Source organism: Ambystoma mexicanum, chromosome 1q (assembly GCF_040938575.1).
Source record: "Ambystoma mexicanum isolate Mex_15411 chromosome 1q, UKY_AmexF1_1, whole genome shotgun sequence".
NCBI classification, from domain to species: domain Eukaryota; kingdom Metazoa; phylum Chordata; class Amphibia; order Caudata; family Ambystomatidae; genus Ambystoma; species Ambystoma mexicanum.
The window spans coordinates 257,698,039-257,713,255 of NC_090922.1; the positions used below are offsets into that span (position 1 = coordinate 257,698,039).

A 15,217-nucleotide genomic window follows, 5' to 3' on the forward strand; every position below is an offset into this window, starting at 1 on the left:
TATTTTTGCTGGACACAACAACCTATTTATGCTGGGATGGTGCACTTACAGGACAGCTCCATGTACTTGGCGGCTAACCAAAACAGTGCGGTTGACAATATATTTAGGCAAACTTAAATATGCTAGTGAGCAAGTCCCTGTGCACTGTAGGCTGTGGCCAACAGAGTGCCTGGCAGCCATATAAGGCAGGGATCTAAACTGGGCTTTAAGTGGGCCAGGGCTAGTCTGGACTCAGCCCTGGCAGTCTCCCAATATTGCCCCTGAGCCAGGGCTCTGCCCGGGCTCCCCAAACGGACCTTTGTCACCAAATTTCTTTTAAAAAAGTGAGTGGCAATACTGCTCTTTGCCAGTAAATGTCACCTTTGGTAATGTTTCGAATCACAACATCAGTTAAAGAAATGTGAAATTAGGTACTTTGCAAACAGGAAAGGGAAATTACAAGAGAAAACATTGTTTCATTAAAGTATTATCATTAGAATTCCTTCAATTAGGATGTATGAATAATGGATTGCTTTCTGAAGAACTGTGGGATTGCATGCTGTACTGACCCCCTTTTGATTTGATGTTCTGTTTCATATTTGAATATATTTATTTTGGTCAAACTATGTACACACATTAACTATATTGAAATACATCGTTTGACCAAGAATTGTTGCGCTTTCATTTCACACGTGGAAACTCGATTGGCTCTGTTAAGTCACCACTTTAATTACACAGGCGACTCCTCATTTAAAGCTTTTTTTAGCTACTTGGGATTTGCGACTGCGCACGATCCTTTGGCCCCAAATATTGCATCCTAACGTATTAGAGCCCCCCTCGATTCTGATCCCACGTAAAGCGCTAAGTCTGGCTATGTGGGCTGGTATCCACTGGACCACGTAGGTGGAGAAACTTAAAGAATTGTACCTGCAAAAGTAAATCTCCGATTCATACTTTAATAAAAAAAGAGCAGCCTTTTTGTTTAGCTCACCAAGAATCGGGTCAACTAGTCGAGTGATATTATTTCAGCTGATTCAAAGCAGAGAAGAAGACCTTTCTGCCGTTAAGGTTTCCTACAGCCTCTCGGCGCCCAGTGCAGGTGTCCTGCTAATGTGCCACGGTGCATTGGGTGAGAACAAATGCCGTGCTGCCAAAAAGCGTTTCCCGTGCACCCCGATTCCAGGGCACTCCCATTTAATGTGGGGAGACATATTATTAGTCTTGAACTTCACAGGTCGCTGTGCGCATTTTACACACAAAATAGCACCGCGGCCTGAGAAACGCAAGTGACCCCGAACTCTGCCTTTCAGCTTCGGGGAGAATCATTCGTGCCATTACATTGTTAATAGTTCAGCAGGAGCAGACACGCCGATTCGGTGAATCACTGCGCGGTATCTCCCCCTGTCTCGGTTCCCTTATCTGCCAATCCTGGGAACACTTTAAGGAACATAAACGCACCGCGCCTCGCTCACTTCGATTCGTTTTCTAGCCGCGTTGCCAAAGCGAAACTCGGAACAGCAGAGCACCCTCGGGGTACTCGTGTTAAAGTCTCGCTTATAGGGAATGCCTTCGTTTAGCTGTTTCCTGGTCGAATTCCCGTTTTAAGAAAACAAATACGGGTTCATTCATACGTGGAAGAAATGGCATATTTCACTTACCTCAGATAAAGCCCCTCCCAATTTTGGCCCGTCCATCCCTTTTTGCCGCCTCACAGTGCGTGCTCTCTCCTGTCCTCTCTCGCATCTACCCCACCCTCTGCCCCACCTCTAGCTTTTCCGCCACGCCAGTTTCTTGTATTTTTGTTTCATTATTCATTAAGGACCGGCGCCGCTATAGTGTGAACACTCTTTGAATGACAGGGGTTCAGGGCATAGTGGTGCAAGCATTGTGCATTACACACCAGTGCCAAAGCCTGCGATAAAGGGCAATGCTGCCGACGCGGGCGTTTTCTTTTTTTTTTTTAACGTATTCCAGCGCGGTTCATGGTCTTCGGCAGCTGACTCTGGCCAGATCCCGAGATCCGGCTCCATTTCTGGTGCCGGATCGCGGATCCGCCGAGAGCCGGCCCAATGACCAGCACTTGCTGGGATCTGAAACACAGTATTGTTGAGAAGGGCGACCAGCACTTGCTGGGATCTGAAACACAGTATTGTTGAGAAGGGCGGTTGGAAAGCTGAAATATAGAAAATGTGAGTGTGCGTTTTGCTTCCAAACCAAGACCGTTTTTGTTATATTTGTCGGCTTTTTCATGCTTGTATAGGGACACATGTGCTTTAAAATGTGCTATTCGCAGCCATTCTTGAAAACTTTCTTGGACAGAGACCCCCAAAGCTCTGCCTAGTGAGGTTTGGCTTTCTCGCGTGCCATACACATTCGGTTCCCAGTTCACCCCTGAACACAGTGATTCCTTAGATACAAGGTTAACCATGTATTGGCGCGGGAGATAGAAGCGACGCAGAGCTGTTGAGACGTCGCACCCGCACTGATACCCCAATACTGGGCCCTAGGTTTTGGCATTTTTTTCCTTTTGACGTTTGCAACATAAATGCCACAGCCAATATTAAGTGGTTAATTCATAGAATTCAGCGCAGAAATAGCGCACGCGGGCAGTGCAGAGAGGGAGCGTGCACCAGCGTGCGCCAGCCGTGTGCGCCAAACAGCATTCTGGTGCACCAAGTATTTGTGGATTTCCCAAGCCATTTGCAGCCTTGGCGCAGCGAACATCCCGCAGCGCCAGTTACGCCCCCAAGAACGCCCCTTGCGCAAGGAAAAGCCATAGAAATTCCCAGTACAGCGCAAAGGGCCTCGCTAACTCTGGACCAGTTTACAGGTCCCCTACACTGTAATCGCGTGAAAAATTATGCGTACCCTGCTCGCGGCAGATAAAACACGTGAAAATGAACTTGCGCACCCCCTACAATAGGCGTATTCCGCCTGCGCCAGGCACATTGCGTGGAAAAAGTCCCCCCTGTGGTGTGGGGTGCCTGCGGGTCATGGTCAGGGGTGATGTGCTGTATGCGGGTCATGGTCAGGGTGGATGGGCTGCCTGCCGGGCATGCCCAGGGGTGTAGGGTGGTCCCCTGTGGTGTGGGCTGCCTGCAGGGCATGGTCAGGGGTGATGGTCTGGCTGCAGGGCATGTTCTGGGGTGTAGGGGGGGCCCTGTGGTGTGGGCTGCCTGCGGGGCATGTCCACGGGTGTAGGGAGGTCCCCCTTGGTGTGGGCTGCCTGCAGGGCATGGCCAGGGGTGTAAGGTGGTCCCCCGTGGTGTGGGCTACCTGCAGGGCATGGTCAGGGTGGATGGACTGCCTGCGGGGCATGGTCAGGGGTGTAGTGGGGGCCTGTGGTGTGGGCTGCCTGCAGGGCATGGTCAGGGGTGATGGGCTGGCTGCAGGGCATGGTCAAGGGTGTAGGGGTCCCCTGTGGTGTGGGCTACCTGCGGGGCATGCCCAGGGGTGTAGGATGGTCCCCAGTGGTGTGGGCTGCCTGCAGGGCATGGTCAGGGTGGATGGGCTGCCTGCGGGGCATGGTCAGGGGTGTAGGGTGGTCCTCTGTGGTGTGGGCTGCCTGCAGGGCATGGTCAGGGTGGATGGGCTGCCTGCGGGGCATGGTCAGGGGTGTAGTGGGGGGGCCTGTGGTGTGGGCTGCCTGCAGCGGGTGAATGTGGCTCCTCACCACACTGGTGCGCGAATCTGAGGGTACACAAGTGAGCTTTACATGCAATGTCGCTGGCGCGATGTCGCTGGTGGGAGCGGGGTACGTGTATTCCGGGATACGCGAGTGAGCTTTACATGCGATTTTGCTGGCGCGAGCGGGGTCCGTGTATTCCGGGGTACGCGAGTAAGCTTAACACGCGATGTCGCTGGCGGGAGCGGGGTACGTGTATTCCGGGGTACGGGAGTGAGCTTTACATGCGATTTCGCTCACGTGAGCGGGCTACGTGTATTCAGGGGTACGCGAGTGAGCTTTACATGCAATTTCGCTGGCAAAAGTGGGGTATGTGTATTCCGGGGTACGGGAGTGAGCTTTACATGCGATTTTGCTGGCGCGAGTGGGGTACATGTATTCCGGGGTACGCGAGTGAGCTTTACACGCGATTTCGCTGGCGTGAGCGGGGTACGTGTATTCCGGGGTATGCGAGTGAGCTTTACATGCAATTTCGCTGGCGCGAGCGGGGTCCGTGTATTCCGGGGTACGCGAGTAAGCTTAACATGTGATGTCGCTGGCGGGAGCGGGGTAAGTGTATTCCGGGGTACGCGAGTGAGCTTTAGACGCGATTTCGCTGGCGCGAGCGGGCTACGTGTATTCTGGGATACGTGAGTGAGCTTTACACGCGATTTCACTTGCGTGAGCGGGCTATGTGTATTCCGGGCTACGCGAGTGAGCTTTATATGCGATTTTGCTGGCACAAGTGGGGTATGCGTATTCCGGGGTACGCGAGTGAGCTTTACATGCGATTTTGCTGGCGTGAGCGGGGTACGTGTAATCCGGGGTACGCGAGTGAGCTTTACACACGATTTCACTGGTGCGAGCGGGCTACGTGTATTCTGGGGTACGCAAGTGAGCTTTACACGCGATTTCGCTGGCGCGAGCGGGGTACGTGTATTCCGGGGTACGTGAGTGAGCTTTACACGCAATGTCGCTGGCAGGAGCGGGGTAAGTGTATTCCGGGGTACGTGAGTGAGCTTTGCACGCAAATTGGCAGTGCGGGCCCTCCCAGGTGTGCCCTCCCCCCTCCCCATGCCCCACAGGCAGCCCACACCACAGGGGACCACCATACACCACTGGGCATGCCCTGCAGGCAGCCCACACCACAGGGCCCCCCCAACATCCCTGACCATGCCCTGCAGCCAGTCCATCACCCCTCCCCATGCCCTGCAGGCAGCCCACACCAAAGGGGGGACCCCTGCAACCCCTGACCATGCCCCGCAGGCAGTCCATCCACCCTGACCATGCCCTGCAGGCAGCCCACACCACGGGGGACCACCATACACCCCTGGGCATGCCCCGCAGGCAGCCCATCCACCCTGACCATGCCCTGCAGGCAGCCCACACCACAGGGGACTACCCTACACCCCTGGGCATGCCCTGCAGGCAGCCCATCCACCTTGACCATGCCCTGCAGGCAGCCCACATGGCACCATGCACTTGTGAGCCCCAACACAAGTCCCCCCCACCAGTGACGGGCACCTGCCAGCAGGCACCCACTCATGTCCCCCCCACCAGTGACGGGCACCTGCCAGCAAGCCCCGACACATGTCCCTCCACCCCACCCCCATTGACAGCAACGTGCCAGCAGGCCCTGACTCATGTCCCCCCCACCAGTGACGGGCTCCTGCCAGCAGGCCCCGACACATGTCCCTCCACCCCACCCCCATTGACGGCAACCTGCCAGCAGGCCCCGACATATGTCCCTCCACCCCACCCCCATTAATGGCAACCTGCCAGCAGGCCCCGACTCATGTTCCTCCACCCCACCCCCATTGACGGCAACCTGCCAGCAGGCCCCGACACATGTCCCTCCACCCCACGCCCATAGATGGCAATCTGCCAGCAGGCCCCGACTCATGTCCCTCCACCCCACCCCCATTGACGGCAACCTGCCAGCAGGCCCCGACACATGTCCCTCCACCCCACTCCCATTGACGGGAACCTACCAGCAGGCCCCGACTCATGTCCCTCCACCCCACTCCCATTGACGGCAACCTGCCAGCAGGTCCCGCAACACATGTCCTTCCACCCCACCCCCATTGACGGCAACCTGCCAGCAGGCCCCGACATGCCCATGAATAAATGTCCTACAGAGCCACAAAGTGGCAACACATGACTGAGGCAATGCTCATAGAAACATGCACCAAACCAATGAGAGTAGACCACACCAATAATGAAGATTTATGAAATGTATTAAAAAGAGAACAAAATGACGAAAATGAAAACCACACATGCAAATGAAGAAATAATTAATGCAATATGAAAAAGAAAGTAAAATCTAAGGAAAAATCAGAATCCAAGACATGAAAAATGAGAAGTGGTCCATCGCCAAAGTCCATAGAAACAAATTCAAAATTGAAAAGCATAAAAAACCAAAAAAGAGAAGAAAAAAAAAGAAATCAAAAATGCCCATGGGTCGACTTGCGGGAAACCACCCAGGAGGGAGGAGGAGGTGCAGGGTGCACCCAACACCCACATGCGTGGATGTTGAGAAAAAATAAAAATACCCTCCATGTGCTCATGGCCTGCAGGGGTACCCGATAGTGGGAGAACTGCCGTCGCTGTCATCCCCCTCCGCTACATTAGAAGGTGTGCGTGGTATGGGAAGCAGACCATGCAAAGCCCTGGCATGCTCCTCCATGGCAGCAAGCATGCGGGTTTGAAAGGTTTGGTTCTGCAGGATGATGGTCCGGAGGTCCCCATGCAGCACCTCACGGGTAGCACGGACTTCTGCCTGCAAGGCCTCATTTTATGCACGGATCTCCTCACGGGTTGCCTGGAGCTCAACTGAGATTGTGCGTGTTAGCTGCTCCAGCTGCTGTTCTAACCTTGTACTCTGGTACACCTCAAGTGCACCCAGAGTAGCTGTGAGGGAGCTGTTTTCTTCCATCAGGGCATCTCTGTGGGCCCGTGCCTCTGCAGATATGGCTGTGCACAGAGCCTCCAGTTCAGCCCATCGGTCCCTGTTGGTGGCCAACATGTCCTGCCTGTGTGAGCGGCACGTAGACAGCATTGCCTGCTGCTGGAACTCCACCTGCCTTTTGGGGGGGGAGAATGGAAGTGGCCACCCTATCCACAGCCTGAGCCATCATCTCACATGATGCCCCCTGTTGTTCTGCAATTGCATAAATGGAGTTCTCCCTCACAGTATTGTCCGGTGGCAAACGGCCACCGCGTTGCCGGACACGACACCTGTTGGCCCCAAGGTGATGTGCACCTTGCTGTGCTGGCACTGCCTGGGGCTGCAGGACTGCATTCCTCCTTTGATCTGCTGCCCCAGGAACAAGAGCAAATAGGGGAGTGTGACCCCGCATCTGTAACCGCCACAGGCAGACATTCCAACACTGAATGGGCCATTGAGGGGTTTACCCCCAGTGCAGGTGCATTGGACAGAACAGCATCCCTGCCAGAAACACTCACCTGCGACGGGACATTTGTTTCAATGTCTGATTCAGCACCTGAGGCATAGAGATCATCGGAGGTGTACCCAGAGACACTCGTGGACAGGATGGTCTGTGGGACCAATGGATTTTCATGCAACACCACCGCACATCCTCCAGTGTTGTTTGGTTGGGGCTCTGAGTACTCCTGCCCCTGCGCCATCTCCTCCTCGTCCACAGCATCTAGTGCCTCATCACGTGCACAAAATGAAAAGAAAAGTAATGAAGGCACGCATGAACAGCATAGCCGACACACATAGGCATCACAATGTACACATCCAATACATTAATCACACATGTCACAAATGACACAAACTCAGCCATGCTTGCAGTGGCAATGAAGTGGAAGGGGGCCCTAAATGCAGACACTGATGACTCAGAAATGGAAAAGCAACACATGTGCTGCATGGTGCATAGCACCTGCATCACACATTAGCCTGTGAGTGGCATGGACCATCCGCAAACATGACACATGCCAGCACACAGATGCATGTAGCATAGCCATGCCAGAACTGACAAGGACACCCAGATGGGAATTAATCACTACTGTCCCCCATCCATGTCAAACGCATATCATCAAACAGAACATGCAAAAGAGTGGAACAAAACACACATGTGTCACACGCTGCAACAACGCCAGTGTGTTCAAATACAGTGATGGGAGGCACATGGATACATCAATGGTAGGTCACTTGGACATGACACAAGTCAGTTGTCATGTTGAAACTTCAAACAGGGCTCAGAAGTGATCGGGTGCAGTGCATGTTTAGGTGCACAGCAGCCAATTAGCCTGATTGATTAAATCATTTGCGTAAAAAGTGCACATTTGTGGGGCTTTGTGGGGGAAAATCCCTGTCTGAAGTATGGTGATTTTGGGGCAGAACGGCACACAAATCTGCGTTTATCATGCTAATGATTCCATCAATCAGGCAGAATAAAGAGAAAAAACTGTATTAACAATGTTGTGGCATGATGGCAGTTTAAGGGCAAGTGCAGTCATCATGTCCAAAGTGTTTGCAGCGGTCAGTAGGGATACAGTGAACCCCAAACCCAAGGGCGGGGGATGGGTTGGAGGCACTACATGGGTCACATATAGCAGTTATGACTACACAGCCTGACCTGGCACTCAATCACAACACATCACCCAAGCAACATACACATGGTCTGGACACACACGCATGGGGACTCACCAGACATTGTCTCAAGATCTGGTAGGTCTCCCCGCCTTGGATCTGATCCTCTGTGATGAACCCTCCAGCAGTTGCCTCATGTTCTGTGAGTTCATCCTCTTCTGGTGGTGACCCACTGCTTATGCCACTGTAGGGGCTGAAGCGCAGGTGGACTGGCCACTGGAAGCAGGCAACGGCACGATGACCAAAGGTCTCATTGCAGGTATTGGCTGCTGGGTGCTGTTGCCAGGACCAAGTGGCACAATTGCCTTGGTGTGAGTGTCTGGGACCAACATTGTCCCAGCTGGGTGACTCAGAGCCGGGGTGGAGTGAGCTGCAGCCGCCCCTGCAGCCTCCTCACCCTGGCTACTCGGGGCAGCAAATGACATTGCTGCCCCAGAGCCACGTGGCCTGGTGACAGCAACTTTCACCGCCACACGTGGCTTGGACTTCGTGACACGGAAGTCGGCCTGTGAGTCATCCCGTGCCAGTTCGGTGACCAATCCGGGCTGGGCTAGCAGGGCCTGAGCTGGGATGGTGTCAGCTGCATCTCCCTGACCCACTGGGGGCAAGTGGTGCATAGGTGTCCCTGAATGGGCCTGGACACACTGCCCTCTTGGGCCACCCTGCCCACGTTGCCCACCACTGCCACCTTGGCCACCCTGCTCATCCTGGCCATGTTCCCTAACGCGGCCACCTCTTGGAGGTCGGCCACCTTTGCCTCCCTTACTATTTGGTTGCCTTCCAACCATGGCACTGATGTTCTTGTGCGAATGGGAGGTGCAGAAAACTATTGTCCTGGGCAATTGGAGTGAGGGGGGGCAGGGTACTAGATGTAATGCGTACCCCTGTGCCCTTTCAAGGCTGTCTGCGACCCCAGGGGGAAAATGACGGGTCACGCAACGCTCAGGCTTCCCAAAAACAAAAATAAACATGCATGCGACCCCTCGGTAGCCCACGTGCGTGGAATGAAGGACCCGCAGTACGCTGTGGCACCCAGAAACACAAAAAATGCGTACACGTGATACACGCAGGCTACAATGACCTCTGAATGGGTACGCGACACACGGGGGCAACACGGGGGCAACCACAGTGGAAAAATATGTGCGCCACTCACCATTTGCCTGGAAAATGAACGTAAAAAAGATACACGTGTGCGCCTTGGCAACACCCCCGCCAAAAGAAGAATTGTCTCAGTAAACAAGGAGTACGCACTGCAACCATTGTGAAGTAATCGCGTGTGAACCGACAAGAAGTACAAGAATCACATGCTCGCTCTCCACAAAAAGCACGTACAAGAAAATGGCATCCTACGTGGACCTTTAACCCCTGCGCACAGCAACGCCTACGCGTGCCACGTCACTTACGCGCTAAGGGCTTTTCCTCAATTTTCACGCAAACGTGCGGATTTTTCATGTGCGGATTCACTCTGCATCAAGCTGGCCACGCAACAACACATAGAAGACCAAGCTCCTGCCCAGAAGGCCATTTTCCTGCCCCCCAGAGCCCCGAGCAGCCTCCCACGAGCCATCTGCTGCTGCCTGTCTGCCTGCTGGCCATGTGCCTGTCATGATCTTTGCTTCCAAAAGGTGAGGGTTTTCCCAACTCCCTTGGAAGCAGATCCATAACCCAGGTTCCGAGTGCCAACCAGTCCCAATTTGGACCTTTTGGACCCAGTCCTGGCGCCAGTGGCACCAGGCTCATAAATATGCCCAGTCCCAGCGCTGGAAGCGCCGGGCTCATAATGCTTGGGTGGACTTACCTGCAGCAGACCATGCTGCTTACTTGCCTGCCAGTTGAGCCTCTGATCCTCTTCTGTTTGGAACTACTTTTCCTGTTGGGTGGGGCAGGAGCCACTCCCTAGATTCAGAACACTGGAACTCTTCTGGAAAGCAGGAACTCTTTTCTTACCTAGGCGTGGCTGTGGAAGGAGACACCTAAGCACTACAGGAGGCTATTTAAACCACACCCGATGGATCAATCTTGCTTTGCGTTATTCTGCATCCTCTGCAGCAGAACGCTCATCGTGTCTTCTGCATCTGTTCCTGGGCCTAAGGAAAAAGGCTTACCATCCTGAATCCAGTCTTCAGCAACACCTATAAAGACAAGAAAGAACAGGTTAGCATTACGGTCTTCAGTGACAGCTCTTCACTTACCTGGTCCATCGGCTGTCACCAACGCCTCGCGCTGCATTCCGGCATCTGAAAGACAAAGGCTTACCTACTCTTTGTGCGCTCCGGAGGTCTTCACACTGCATTCCGGCATCTGAAAGACAAAAGCTTACCAACTCTTCGCACGCTCCGGAGGCCTTCGGCGCTGCATCCCGCATCTGAAAGACAAAACAAGGTGCGTTTAAAGACATTGGGGAACTTTAATACTCACGTGCCATTACTCCTTTCCACATCTAACCCAGTGGGTATTCCGGCACCCTGCAGCCGCTCCGAACTTGTACCTGCAAAATAAAAAGACAGTTAGAGCGCATCGTGAAGCAGGCAACAAGCGCTTACTTACGACGTGCTTCCAGGCGCTTCTATTCATCACACGGGCTCCATCTTCAACTCACTTCAGCCCGTCATCCGCCATCGCCGGAACCCTGTAAAACAAGAGACATCATTACTAAAGACTTTAAAGACATTAGAATTACTCAAAACTTACAGTTCGTGCAGTAAACGACGGACAGCAGTCCTCTGAAGTCAAGAGGCCTGCTCCCCTTATCCAGTGAAGAAACTGGTTACAGCACCCTGCCCCGAGGCAGATGGAGAGCACAGCGTTCACTTACCTAAGGTGAGAGCGTTAACCTTTGGGGTTCTACAGGAGAAGAGAAAGGGAAGAAGAGAGAGACATTCAATAACCCAGTTCCTTAATCCCATATTTTCTATCTGCAGACATCTTACCCTTCGAGTCAGACATACAGTGCACAGAGGTCGAGCCCAAAGAGCCAGCCGTGTGTTACACATCACCTTTGAAGATACAGTATACGCCCAGTCAAGACCGGCGCCTCTACGGGAATCAGGTGAGCGTTACAGTGCCCTGCTACTTGGTGCCTGCACATCAGCCATCTGCAGGGGTCAAGTTGCTGCGACCACCCCTGCTGGAACAGAAGACTCCCGACTGATGTTCCATCGCTCCACTGCCCAGCCCCAGGACCCAGTTGCCCACCCACACCTGACTTGTGGGTCGCCATGTCAGGGCAAACACCATCTGGGACCACTGGCAACCCCCAGCCAAAGAGGCAGAGGGCTGTCAGCTTCTCAGCCACAGACGTTGGCATCCTGGTGGAGCAAGTCCTGGGGCATTATGATGCCCTCTTCAGATGACCGTGCGCCGACAAGGATAGACGGAAGAGGACCTGGTTGGACATCGTGGTTGCCATCAACGTGGAGGGGGTGGCAACCCATGACTTCAAACACGCCCAGAAGCGCTGGGAGGACTTCAGATCCAGGACCCTCACGAAGGCTGGGCTCCTCTTGCATGCAGCAGATGCAGGGGGGTGCCAGGTCCAACTCTCCATCGACCAGATGAGGGTCCTGGAACACATCGACCCAGTGCTTCTCCACCAGGTCCTGGAGAGGCAGACCCATCTGGAGTCGAGCGGTGAATGTCTGGGCTATCCCATTCCACACAGTGCATGTTGAGGTGTGGCAGGAGTGTGCAGATTGGCCATATGTCTGACATGGCCCATGTATGGATGTGTGTGTGTGCAGGAACATGCCCATGCTGCATGTGTGTGCAGTCATGTGTGATGCACATCAATGATGTATGTGTTCCAATGCATGATGCCCAACTGCATGTGGAGATGCACACATGTTTGCATTTCTGTGCATGTACTATGCCATGGTTGGGGTGTGACATGGATGCTGGTTCCACCTTCATGTACGTGTACGGTGTACATGTGCGTGTGTGTGATTGACATGTGTGCGACTGTGATACGCCATGGATGCGTGTGACCCGGACATGTGGGTACCTGATTGGCAGATGTGACTTACTTGCGGATGATTGCACTCTGACAGGTGTACAGATGCATGTACGCCTGGTGGCGTGTGTGCATGTGATCGGCACTCCCCATGTTGCTTGTGACGTCATGCCAACTTTTGGTGGGTCAAGCAGTTACGTGTGTATGGATGCTGATGCCTGTTGCACGATACCAGTCTATTTGTACATGTGGGTGTGTTCAAATGATATGAGTGTTGGGGAGTGTAATGCCATCTGTGAAGTTTGACACTGCCACTCATGTGCAACTGTCATGTGTGTATCAGACCATTGTACAGTGCCCTGTTGCCTGTGTACTATCTCTCCCTGTCTGCGGCGTCGACTGATGAAGAGGGCGGAGACGGTGCTGTGGAGCACAGCGGCAGGGATGCCACCGCCAGCCAGAGACGCAAGGCCCAGCTCCCCTCCCAAGTACTGATATCCTCCGGGAGTGAGGAGTCTGGTGCCGCATCCATGGCCGCAGCTGCCGAGGGAAGGGCTGAGAGGCGGAGGTTGGAGGTGGACTCCTCGGCAGCAGAAGGGGCAGCTGAGCCCCCACAGGGGCCTATGGAGGAAGACGGCACGGAGTCATCCAGGTTGGTGGGGGTTTGGTTGAGGAGGAGGCTGTGACATCCCCACGCATGGGGCCTGGAAGGGGGGATTCCACTGGTGCTAGTGGTGCAGTCCAGGGGCAGGGACAGGAGGCAGCACAGGCCGCCTCGGAGGTGCCTGTGTGTAATCCTGTCCCCGATCCTGTGACTGCATCATCCGGCACCAGCAGGGATGCCTTAGTTCAGACCCGTTTTCAGGGAGAGGATGCGCGAACAACTGGCCTTCCTCTCCCTGTGGACGTGGCAATCCGTGACCGATTGAGCCTGTCCTAGCTGGTTTGGCGTTGCACGCACATGGTATTCGGGTTGACGTGCAGGGTTCTCGTCAGGACAATGCACGTCATTTCGAATACCTGTTCGGGCGCGTCGAACTACTAGGACTGGGTTCCTCCATGTGCTGGAGGTTCTTGCGACCTCCTCCTTAACTAAACTCCCTATGCGCCAGTCATCCTCCGTGCCACTTTACCGCCCAAGTATCACCTGGGCCCCCTGTGGAGCTGCCCCTGAGCCAGTGGCCAGGCTGGTAGAGGACACCTCCCTACCACAGTCGGGAGTCTGAGGTCCAGCAGGGGTGGTCACCCCACCAACTGGACCCCAGAAAATGGAGGACGTGCAGGCATGAACAAGCAGGGCGCGTCCACGACGGCACCAGAGGATTCCATCAGCCTGGATGCCATTGTGGTGCCAGAGGCAGTTGCATTGTAGGCAGCAGCAGGCTCAACGTGGGAGGCATCATGGCTCAGCGCCATCACCATCCCGGGGGCAGGCATCGGCCGGTGGGCAGGAGGACCCAGGATTGGGAGAGTCTTCCGTGTGGCAGCGTTTGGGCCAGCAAATAGATGCAGAGCGGCGGCGGGCGGAGAGAGCACGGCTCACAATGGTCAGGTCGGAGAACTCCATGTACCGGGCTTTGAGGCGGGCTGAGTGCCTCGAGGCAACTAGCAGGGAGTCGGAGGATGCCATGGCTGCACCTCTGCAAGACCTCGAGGCCAGGGAACAGGCCCGCCACTGGAACATCGACATGGAGTTCGATGATGCCCTGGCCCGGGACATCAAAAAGTGAGCCGTCAGACTAGCCCGCCGCCTTTGTATATGGTTATTTAGGTTTAGGTTTCATTTTGTTTCTTTATGATTTGGAGTACACGGACTTTGCTCCACTTTTTGTATATAGTTGTGTTTTACATAGGGTTTTTTGTGGGTTTCATTTTGTTTTGGGATCATGGACACTTCCGACTTTCATTGTAAATAGTTCCGGACATGTACATGCTTTCTTTTTTACGTCATCCCATGGAGTGATGGTTTTTTATGCTTTTCAATTTTGAATTTGTTTCTATGGACTTTGGCGATGGACCACTTCTCATTTTTCATGTCTTGGATTCTGATTTTTCCTTAGATTTTACTTTCTTTTTCATATTGCATTAATTATTTCTTCATTTGCATGTGTGGTTTTCATTTTCGTCATTTTGTTTTCTTTTTAATACATTTCATAAATCTTCATTATTGGTGTGGTCTACTCTCATTGGTTTCGTGCATGTTTCTATGAGCATTGCCTCAGTCATGTGTTGCCACTTTGTGGCTCTGTAGGACATTTATTCATGGGCATGTCGGGGCCTGCTGGCAGGTTGCCGTCAATGGGGGTGGGGTGGAAGGACATGTGTTGCGGGACCTGCTGGCAGGTTGCCGTCAATGGGAGTGGGGTGGAGGGACATGAGTCGGGGCCTGCTGGTAGGTTGCCGTCAATGGGAGTGGGGTGGAGGGACATGTGTCGGGGCCTGCTGGCAGGTTGCCGTCAATGGAGGTGGGATGGAGGGACATGAGTCAGGGCCTGCTGGCAGATTGCCGTCTATGGGGGTGGGGTGGAGGGACATGTGTCGGGGCCTGCTGGCAGGTTGCCGTCAATGGGGGTAGGGTGGAGGAACATGAGTCGGGGCCTGCTGGCAGGTTGCCATTAATGGGGGTGGGGTGGAGGGATATATGTCGGGGCCTGCTGGCAGGTTGCCGTCAATGGGGGTGGGGTGGAGGGACATGTGTCGGGGCCTGCTGGCAGGAGCCCGTCACTGGTGGGGGGGACATGAGTCGGGGCCTGCTGGCACGTGCATTCATGTTACAGTGTGTTGCTTTGTGTGGCCACCCGTAGGCATCCACTGTGTGTTCCAGCTAGGCCCATGCAGGCTTGTCTTGTGTTTGAAGCTCGGGGTCCAGACACATATGCCACTCCTGCTTCCCCTTTCCATGGGCTCGCAAGGGTGGCACCGTGTGACAGTAACTTACACAGAGGCATTGGGCTTCCATCAGTTGTGTGGCCAGTCTTTAGTCCAAACTGTGTATACACCCCTAGTG

At 54.0% G+C, this 15,217-nt stretch overlaps 1 protein-coding gene across 2 annotated transcripts in view; it reads right to left on the reverse strand.

Moving 5' to 3' along the window:
* Positions 1–15,217, reverse strand: part of LOC138527233 (galactoside alpha-(1,2)-fucosyltransferase 2-like) — a 117,229-nt gene that overhangs the window by 91,221 nt on the left and 10,791 nt on the right. Inside the window, exon 1 of one of the 2 annotated variants that reach the window (XM_069638351.1) lies at positions 1,638–1,722. The exons of the other annotated variant lie outside the window; for it this stretch is intronic. The gene's annotated coding sequence lies outside the window, so the exon portion shown is untranslated. Of the gene's footprint in view, positions 1–1,637; positions 1,723–15,217 lie in introns of those variants that run through there. 2 annotated transcript variants of the gene reach the window in all.